This window comes from Dipodomys spectabilis, unplaced genomic scaffold (genome assembly GCF_019054845.1).
Source record: "Dipodomys spectabilis isolate Male_0828 unplaced genomic scaffold, ASM1905484v1 ptg000148l, whole genome shotgun sequence".
NCBI classification, from domain to species: Eukaryota; Metazoa; Chordata; class Mammalia; order Rodentia; family Heteromyidae; genus Dipodomys; species Dipodomys spectabilis.
In genome coordinates, this window is record NW_024870825.1 from 5,926,721 (window position 1) to 5,936,947 (window position 10,227).

The following is a 10,227-nucleotide window of genomic DNA, read 5'->3' on the forward strand; positions in this document are numbered from 1 at the left end:
ACTTCTGTTAAAGTTCTAGGGGAAAACAATTTGGTATTTTATAACATTTGACCACATGCATATTTTAGTACCCAGTAATTCCATTCAGGTACTACATCCAAGTCACTTGATGCATTCCCCAAGCATCATGAACAAGGACAACCATGGCTCTGTTTGTAAAGCAAACTCAGAACTAAATGCTATTCCTGGGACAAAAGTGGTTTAATAAAATATACTGTTAATATTTTTAATATTTACTAATAAGTGGATGAGATTTGACTAAGTATTGTAAACAACACAACTATGTGTAAGACTAAGCTAATCATAGAAAGCTACATGCAGTGTAATCTTTTTTGAAGCTTAAAACTCTTTCTTTTGTAAGCAAAGGCCTATTAAAAGAAAATCAGTAGTTATTTGGCAGAAAGGCAGATTGCATTACAGTGGAGTACATTTATTCCATAAAAGTTAGCAGTAGGACTTTTAAGATTTCATTTGGCAATCCTTCCAGCTGAAACCTTCAATAGATGTAAAATAAAAATTGCATACTCCAAGATACCTTGGAGTTTTTTTTTTCTGCATTATTTTTCAGTCTACCATTATACCTTCAGCCCAGCCACAACACATAGGATGAAATGAGCATGTACTAAATTTCTGTAGTGATTCAGACTTCACTCAGGTATGTTCCAGATTATATCGTTTCTAGTCTGGCCCTAAAAAAAATGTCAATAAGGGGCTGGGAAGGTGGCTTGATGGTAGAGTGCTTGCCTTGGATGCATGAGGCTCTGGGTTCGATTCCTCAGCACCATGTAAGCAGAAAAAGCTGGAAGTGGCACTGTGGCTCTGGTGGTAGAACGCTAGCCTTGAGCTGAAGAGCTGAGGGACAGCACCCAGGCCCAGAGTTCAGGCCCCACAACCAAAAAAAGTGTCAATAAATTAAATAGGATTCAAGTTTTAAAAACTTACATAGATTAATATCTAAAATATTTCATGTATATTATGTACTTAGCATCTTACTTCATTGTTAACACAGTGTTAAAAAGTGTATTGCAGTATTTAGTTTTTTTGTGCCAGTTCTAGGGCATGAACTGAGGGCCTGGGCACTCTACTTGAGCTTTTTTGCTCAGTGCTAACACTTTACCACTTGAACTATATCACCACTTCCAGCCTTTTCTGAGTATTTTATTGGACGTAAATCACAGACTTTCCTGCCCAGGCTGGCTTCGAACCGTGATCCTCAGATGTCAGCTTCCTTATTACCTGATTTTTTGAGTGATGTTAATGCCAAGCATACTTACAATCCTAGCTACTCGGGAGGCTGAGATCTTGAGGATCAGGGTTTGAAGCCAGCATGGGCTGGCTGGCTTTAGCAAAATATATGGCTCTCGCTGGGCACTCGTGGTCACACTGATAATCCTAGCTATTCAAAAGATTGACATCTGAGGATGGTGGTTTAGAGCCAGCCAGAGCAGACAAATTGTAACTCATTAACCAGCAAGAAGCAGGAGCCAGAGGTGTGGCTCAAGCAAAAAAAGAAAAGCTGCTGGTCTTGAGTTCAAGCCTCAATACAAGCAAGCATGCGCGCACACACGCGTGTGCACACACACACACCAACAGTGACTTCAGTGGTAGAGCACCAGTGAAGTCTCTAATAAGCAAGCTCAAGTAAGTAGGTAGCTCTGAGTTCAAACCCCAATACTACAAAGTAAATAAATAGTAAACGTGTAAGGGAGCAAAGCTATTCACTGTGTGTTAAAGAAAAGTCTGTTTCCAGGAATAGGCAGGGCTACCCTTATTCCCTATATGATCTGTTTGATAAAATAAATAGTAAAGTAACACTGTTTGTGCATATGCGCACACACATGAATGGCAGTACTTGGTTTGAACTCTAGTTTTGTGCTTTCATTTGGGCCACACCTGTTGTTCCAGATTTTTGCTAGTTACATAGGGATAAAAGTCTCATGATTTTGTCCAATCTGGTTTCAAATTGTCCTTAGATCTCAGCCTCTTGAGTCACCAGTCTGGGCAGGAAAGTTTTATTTCCAGTTAACCACCAAAAAGCTGAAAGTGGAGTTGTGGATCAAGTGGTAAAGTGATAGCCTTGAGCAAAAAAGGTGGGAGTACAGTGCTGAGGCCTTGAGTTCAAGCCCCAGGATTGACAAAAACAAAACAGAACATTGTTTTCAGGACAATTATAACATTAATTTTATTATACTTGGTATTTGTCAGATGAGGATAAAAGTGGTTTTAAATTTTTCCACTACTGTTGATCTAAGTTTAGCTAATTTATTAATTCACAATGATCACTGTGTAAATATAGATTTTTCCCTTTGTAGCTACTACACAATTTGTGAAGTATGAATAGCTTTATCCTCCAAACTGCTTATCCTCAGCTGAATAAGTTATTGCATTGGGAGACACAAAATGATTTTTTTTTAATATTTCTTCTGCATTAACACTATGTGTGTGTGTGTGTCAGTCCTTGAGGTTTAAACTCGGGGCCTGGGTGCTGTTCTTTAGCCTTTTCTATTGAAGTCTGGTGCTCTACAACTTGAACCAAAGCTCTACTTCCAGTTTTTAGGTGACTCGAATGAGAAAGGCTGTCTCTCATCTTGTGCTGGAATTATAGTTTTGCCTATCGCTCCCAACAGCTTTTCTTTTTTAACTTCATCTTTTTCTCCTTTGTTTTGCTGTTTTTGTCTTGGAGTGTTTCTTGCCCAACAAGATGTTCCAAGAAGCTGGACATGATGGTGCTTTAGAGCATCAAAAGTTTAACGCTAGCTTGGGCAATTAGCAAGACTCTGTCTCAAAATAATAATGATAACCCAGGCACCAATGGCTCACACCTATCATCCTGCTGCTACTCAAGGGGCTAAGATCTGAGGATTGCGGCTCAAGCCAATCAGGGCAGAAAAGTTTGTGAGACTCATCTCCAATTAATCACACAAAAAGCTGGAAGTAGAGCTGTGCCTCAAAATGGTAGAGCACTAGACTTGAGTAAAAGTACAGGGACAGCGCCCAGGCCCAGAGTTCAAGCCCTAGAACTGGTAGTAGTAGTAATGACAATTATTATAAAAAGATGTTCTAGACTTGCTTTATATATTGCCCACCAATATTAAGCTACTTCTTAAGATACTTAAGAAATAGAAATCTAATTGCTAATATAAAATCAGCTCCTAGATCCTCTCTAATTGACAATGCTAAGAAAATGGCCCACACCTATAATACTAACTACTCAGGAGGCTGAGCTCTGAGAATCATGGTTCGAAGCCAGCCCAGGCAGGGAAGCCTGTGAAACTGAATCTCCAATTAACTACCAAAACAGCTACAAGTAGAACTTTGGCTGTAGTGATAAGAGTGCTAGTTTTGAGCAAAAAAAAGCTCAAAACAGTACCAAGCCCTGAGTTTAAGCCCCAGAACTAACATCAAAAAAGAAAAAGGAAGAAAGAAAAAGAACGAACAAAAAAATTTTCTAAGAAAAGGTGCTCATGCTCATATTTCCATCTTTAATGGAACACTCCAGAATTCTTTCTCAACTGATCCCATTTCAAGTCTTATATAGTAATTACAATTTGTACTGTAAACCAGTATTTTGACTTATTGTAGAAAGTTGGTGATTTTACTAAAGAGATTACTATACATTGTTTGAAAATTATACAAAAGCTTGAAAGTTTTTCTGCCACTGTTTTCATACCTCAGTGAGAACCAACTTAGTAGGTCAGTGGTCCTAAACAGTCCAGCTTTGAGGTGCTCATTACAAGTTCCAAATTGTTCCTTTGAACTATTTATGTGAAATTGTGACTCACATATAAACGTCTTTATCATAGTGCATAGTTCTACGCTGTATATTTTGAAATTAAGCTCATTGTTTCTAACATTTGCAGTATTTAAGCTAAATTGTAGCCTTGGGCTCTTCATGCTTTTAGTTTTTGCATTTGAGCCAGTTTTTGCATCAGTGATTTATTGAAAACTATAAGCTAACTAGTGCTAAACAACAAGCAAATGATTTAAAACTATCCTCTTAGCTAACAATCTATGAGGTATGCAGGAAATATTAAAGAAGGCAATTATTAACAAGTTAGTAGTGTTTATGTGGAAATAGTAATTAAACTTACCTTTTGCAAATTTGAAATTATGTGGGGGGAAAAAATCTCAGCAATTTTCTTCTCTGGCCTTCTGATTGTACAAACACATTTTTAGTCTTTTAGTAGACTTCTAGGACTTCTGGCAAGCTAAACACCCAAGAGATGTGCTAGTTTTCACACCCATCATCATAAACTCATCAAACCCAAGACTCTTAAAGGAAAAATGATTGTCTCTAGGGGACCCTGCTTGTCCCTGAAACATGGATTCTACTGCGTTGAGTTTGCATTATAGTTTAATTAGGATGGATAGACCATTTGGACATTGACATAATAATGATATTACTAGAGGTTTCAAAGTCTGGCCCCTCAGCTTTGTAGGTTCACATATCTTTATCAGCTTAGTATGATTACATGCTGAATTCAAATATAGACTGTGGTAAGTGTAACAGAGACCTAAAAGAGTAACATCTTGAATAAAGGAGAGTTGTATCTATTCTTACCACAAGATTATTGTGACTTAGACTTGTTTAGCTTATTTTTGTCATTTCCCAATGCTTTAATTTGCATAGTTTAAGACTTGCTTACAATCACTCTGCAATAAATGGAAATGGAAAAGCTGGAGAATGTGCATTCTCCCTGCTAAAACTCATTCAGAAACAGCTAATACCACTTTATCTCAGCATCCTGTAATTAGCTTCAAGAATGACTGACATAGGCTAGGTCCAGGAGGATTGTGATTCAAGACTACTCTGAGCAAAAAAGTTAATGAGAGGGCTGGGAAGGTGGCTCAGTGCTTGCCTTGCATGCATGAGGGCCTGGGTTTGATTCCTCAGCACCACATAAGCAGAAAAAGCCAGAAGTGACGCTGTGGCTCAAGTGGTAGAGTGCTAGCCTTGAGCTGAAGAGCTGAAGGACAGTGCCCAGGCCCAGAGTTCAAGCCCCACAACTGACCAAAAAAAAGAGTTACTAAGACCTCCACATCTATAACCTAGGTGATACTCAACTGTCACTCAGGAAGCTTAGGAAACATAAATAGGATTGTGGCCCTATCTGATTGAGGCCCTATCTGAAAATAACTAATGCAATGCTGGGCATAAAAATCCTAGCTACTCAGGAAGCTATGAGGATCCTGGTTTGAATCCAGCCCCAGCAGGAAAGTCTGTAAGACTCCTATCTCCAATTAATTACCAAAAAGCTGGAAGCTGTGGCTCAAGTAGTAGAATGCTAGCCTTGAGCACAAAAACTCAGGGACTAGCTAGCACTCAGGCCCTTCAAGCCCCAGAACACACACACATCACAACTAAAGCAAAAAGGTCAAGATATGGCTCAAGTGGTAGATTGCCTGACTAGCAAGTTTGAGGGAGGCCTTGAATTCCAATCTTAGCACTGCCAGAAAAAAAAAAAAAGACTGAAAGACTAATGTAGATTATCTTTGGCATATACATTTGTTGTGTTGATACATAAAGGAGTAGAGAGGAAGTGGTGCTGTGGCTCAAGTGGTACAGAGCTCGCTCGTCTTGAGCTGAAGAGCACCCAGACCCAGAGTTCAAGCCCTATGACAAACAAAAAGCCCCATGACTGACAAAAAAAGAGTAGAGACAATGAATGTCCACACATCCCCTACCACAGGCACTGCATATTCTGGGATTTGCAATTCTGGTAGACCTCAGGCTCTGTTCTAATCCCCTTTCTTCTACCAACACATCTTCTCTGGCATCAATAATGAAGACACCATTCATGTGCTAAGTGGGCAATTTTATTTCCAGTCCCAATTCTGAGAAATTTAGGAACACAATTGAAGTAGTTCCATGTCTTTTCCACAAGTACACATGGATGGCCTAAATCAATTCAAATTTTAAAAAATCAGATGTAACATTCCAGCGGTGTAGACTCATTCTTTCCATTCTTCTATTTCTTAGTTGAAGCTGTCTCCATTTCCGAGCCAGGCTTCTTAACCTCCTCTCTGGTCTTCCAGCTTTGACTTTTATCCACCAGTAGTCTACTCATCACTTGGCAGTTAAGAGTAGTTTTTCAAAAATGTAAGCACTTCTTTGATTTCCCACTTCTTTCACTGTCTTCTAGAGACACTCAAGCCTCCATAGTTGGATATCCATGCACTAGATGCTTGTTTTTTTTAGAGCGGTCACTGATTTTCCAGTGTCCACGTTTGCTATCTGGAAAAGTGATAATAGACTCACAGAGCTAAACTGTAGATGTCACAACTGAAACTCTTGTATACTGCACAGTTCCTGCTGTATACCAGAAAAATTTGTTGTATACTGAAAAGTGTATTACCCTCTAACACATTAACAAGTGTGAAAAGTTGAGCGCATAAATAATACTTGATATCTCAAATATTAGGAGGGATATTAGTCGAGATCTATTGTTTTCTAGTGTTTCCTAGAGTCAGAAGGAACTACAGATGTGGCAAACTATGAAAAATCAATCCAACTTGCTTCATGAGGGTACATCATAGGGTACATCATGATTGGCAGGATTCATTTGGGAGTGCCACATAGGGCTTCTAACCTAGACCTGGCTTTCTAAACTACAAGATAGAACTATTCTTTCTCATGTCTCTTAACAGTACACTTGTCCTTGTGTATATGTGTGGTTTTTAAAAATGTCATCTGTGTTAATAGATGATATGATATATAAACAAGGAAGGATGTTAACTTCACAATATTTTTTTTAATGATTATAATGGAGTTTGAACTCAGGCCTTGAGTTTAATCAGCTTGCTTGTTCATCTGGCACTATACTATTGGAGACATGCCTTCAGCTTTGCTTTTTGCTTTTTTTGGCAGGCAGACTGAGTTATAGTGGATTCTTTTGCCAGGTGTTGGTCTTGAACTATGACCCTCCAGATCTCAGTTTCCTGAACATTTTAGGATTACAGGCATTAGACATGAGCACCTGACTCAACAGCATTATTTCTACATCAGTCTTTCTTAATCTTAAATAATCCGTATACAATCTCTGTCCTTTCTCAAAGATCTCAAAACTAAACTTTTATCATTTCAAATAATGGTGCTGCTAGTATTAGGCTGAGAGAAAAGACAGGGCATGAGACTTGTTCTGATACTGTGCTGGAGAAATACTGTGACTATTTACTATATCATAGTAAAATATGTCTCTGACCCTGGTTCCTGACATGTGACCCTAAAACTTTTATTTTCTGAGTACTGGGTGTACTGAATCTTTTGCTTTGGTCGTTTATTCTAAATCTCAAGACTGTTGCAACTTCCAAATGATAAAACATCTTCTAAATGAGATGATTCAGGTTCCTGGATAGGATCTGACAGGTTGCCAAGGGAACCAACCATGAGATTAGCAGATTGGAATTTTCAGTTCCACCCCCAAGTCCCAGGAAGGAGATACTGAATGGCTAATGATGTAAATTAGTCATGTCTTCCTTCCAAAGGAAGCTGCCATAAAACCCAGAAAAAAAATCAAGCATGATGGTGCAAACCTGCAATCCCAAATTTGAGTGACTTGAGGCAGGAGAATCTTCTCTTCTATATATGGCTGTCCACAGGCTCCTTTTGTAATATCCTTTATAATAAGCTATTATTAAATGTGCTTCCCTGGGTTCTGTGAACTGGTGTTGGGGAGGAAGTGGGAGCCTCAATTTACAGATGTTTGAATTTATACGTGGCCACCTACTGGCTGCAATTGGCATCTGAAGTAGATTGAGCTTTTTTTTTTTTTTTTTGTCAGTCCTGGTGCTTGACCTCTGGGCCTGGGCGCTGTCCCTCAGCTTTTCAGCTCAAGGCGAGCGCTCTACCGCTTGAGCCAGAACGCTACTTCCAGTTTTCTAGTGGTTTATTGGAGATAAAGAGTCTCACAGACTTTCCTGCCTGGGCTGGCTTTGAACCATGATTCTCAGATCTCAGCCTCCTGAGTAGCTAGGATTACATGCATGAGCCATCCCTGGCTAGACTAAGCTCTTTACCTCGAAGATCTAATACTCTGCTGTAGTGATAGAACTGGTGTCTGCTGGAGAGTTGCTTGGTGCATAGACCAACCTCCCACTTCTTCTTAGTCACCTTTTCCCTCTTTTTGTAAAAAAGCCCTGGAAATGGCAGGTTAAATGCCACCCCTCCGTCATCTCCAGTCCCACAGAAAGACCAATAAGGATTATGAATGTAAGTTTATGAAAAATGCCAGAGGCCTATGACCTAGAGATCAGCTGAACTATGCACTTATAGTGGTGGCTTAGATGAAGTATGTGTAAATAACTGGGAGGGGGAGAATAAGGAGGTTTTTAAGGGTTCAAGGAATTTTTCAATACTCCACAATTGGCAGATGAGATTAAAACACAGAAGCAGGAAAAGTCAAGGCCACTGACAATTGAAAATATTGGCATGGGGCACAGATGCCTCTTGGCTGGATTAGGACCAGATGGGAAATAGGCTGACCCCCTCAGCTGTTCATCTTGATAATTAAAGTAAATCTTGCACCTGTGACACAATATGAGCTTAGGAACCAAAGACAACTATGAGTAAAAGATATTGGTTGCTTTGAACACAAAAGACTTACTGTCAAGAGGCATCAAGTTTAAGAAGCCTTTTGTTTAGAGGAATAACTAAAAAACCATTTATAGTTCTTAACTGGGCTGAATTAAAAACACTCAAAAGCTCCCGAAGAAGCTAAATACAAGTTTTTAAAATACTTAATATTTGAAAGGTACAGTCCAGTGAGGCAACGCCCTATGAATTAAGCCTCCCTTAAGACCTCAGTCCCATCCCAGATATTAAGTAAACTATGGTAGATCTTTCTTCTTTTTTTTTTCTTTTTGTCAGTCATGGTCTTGAACTCGGGTTGTGGGTGCTGTCCCTGAGCTCTTCAGCTCTACCACTTGAGCCACAGTGCCACTTCCAGTTTTGTGGTGGTTAATTGGAGATAAGAGTCTCATAGACATTCCTGCATGGGCTGGCTTTGAACCACAGTTCTCAGACCTCAGCCTCCTGAGTAGCTAGGATTACAGGCATGAGCCACTGGCACCCACTTTCTTTCTTGATTTTTCCAAATTTCTTTGACAAAACATGGGGAGATTGTAGAGTGCTGAAACTCATGAAACTTACAATCAAATTATTGTGCACCAAGAGTAATAGCAGAGATTTAATGGAAGTAGATTCTAGTGTTTCAGGGGTAAGGAGCCTTTGGAGATTTCCAGAGCCATGGAAATGGTTGTGCTATGCTCACTTTACAATTTTGCTAAAATGTAGCCCAAACTGGAGCTCTCTTCAAGTCTCAAGTGTATCAGTGAGGTGAGTGTCCACTTATGTACAGGGTTTTTCATAACTCAAAAAAGGAGGTCACATTCAATCACTAGTAAAAGATATGATGAGCATCACAGTTCTAAGAATTTCCAAATATTAGTGATTTTGACAAAATAAGAAGCTGTGAAGAAACCCAAATCCATCTTGGGTGGGATATATGTGTGTGTGGCAGTAGCAGTGCTAAGGGATGGAACACAAAGTCTCACACAATAGTGAAGCAGTCTATCACTGACCTAACCCCTTGCCCACGGAGAAGACTTTAGAACACCTTCTGGCCATCTCCTTCAATGTATATTAAAAAGATTGAACAGCCTCAGAAGAAATGGAAAACAAGAACTACTTAGAAAAAGAACCCTACGATAAGAAATGTACTCATTATCTTGCTCATGTAATTGTAACCCCCTCTGTACAGTATGTTCACAATAAAAAAAAAAAAGAAAAAGAACCCTAGAAGGCCAAGTACTAAAAAGGAACTGACTGACAGACCCACTTCTCTGTTAGAAGTGAGGATGGTTTAGTGGTCAGAGGAAATGACTTTCCCAAGGCTCTTCAAGAATGCATCCAAATCAGGGTGTGGTGGCTCACACCTGTAATCCTAGCTACTCAGGAGGCTGAGATCTGAGGATCGTGGTTCATAACCAGCCTGAGCCTGAGACTCTTATCTTGAATAAACCACTCAAAAAACCAGAAGTGGCACTGTGGTTCAAATGGTAGAGCACTCACCTTGAGCTGAAGAGCTGAGGGGCAGTGCCCAGGCCCACAGTTCAAGCCCCACAACCGACAAAAAAAAACAACAAAAAAAACACATCCAATTCCAGACACCCAATTCCAGACACATCCATTCCAGAACACACACACTATGGGGAGAGCTAGCTGACAGT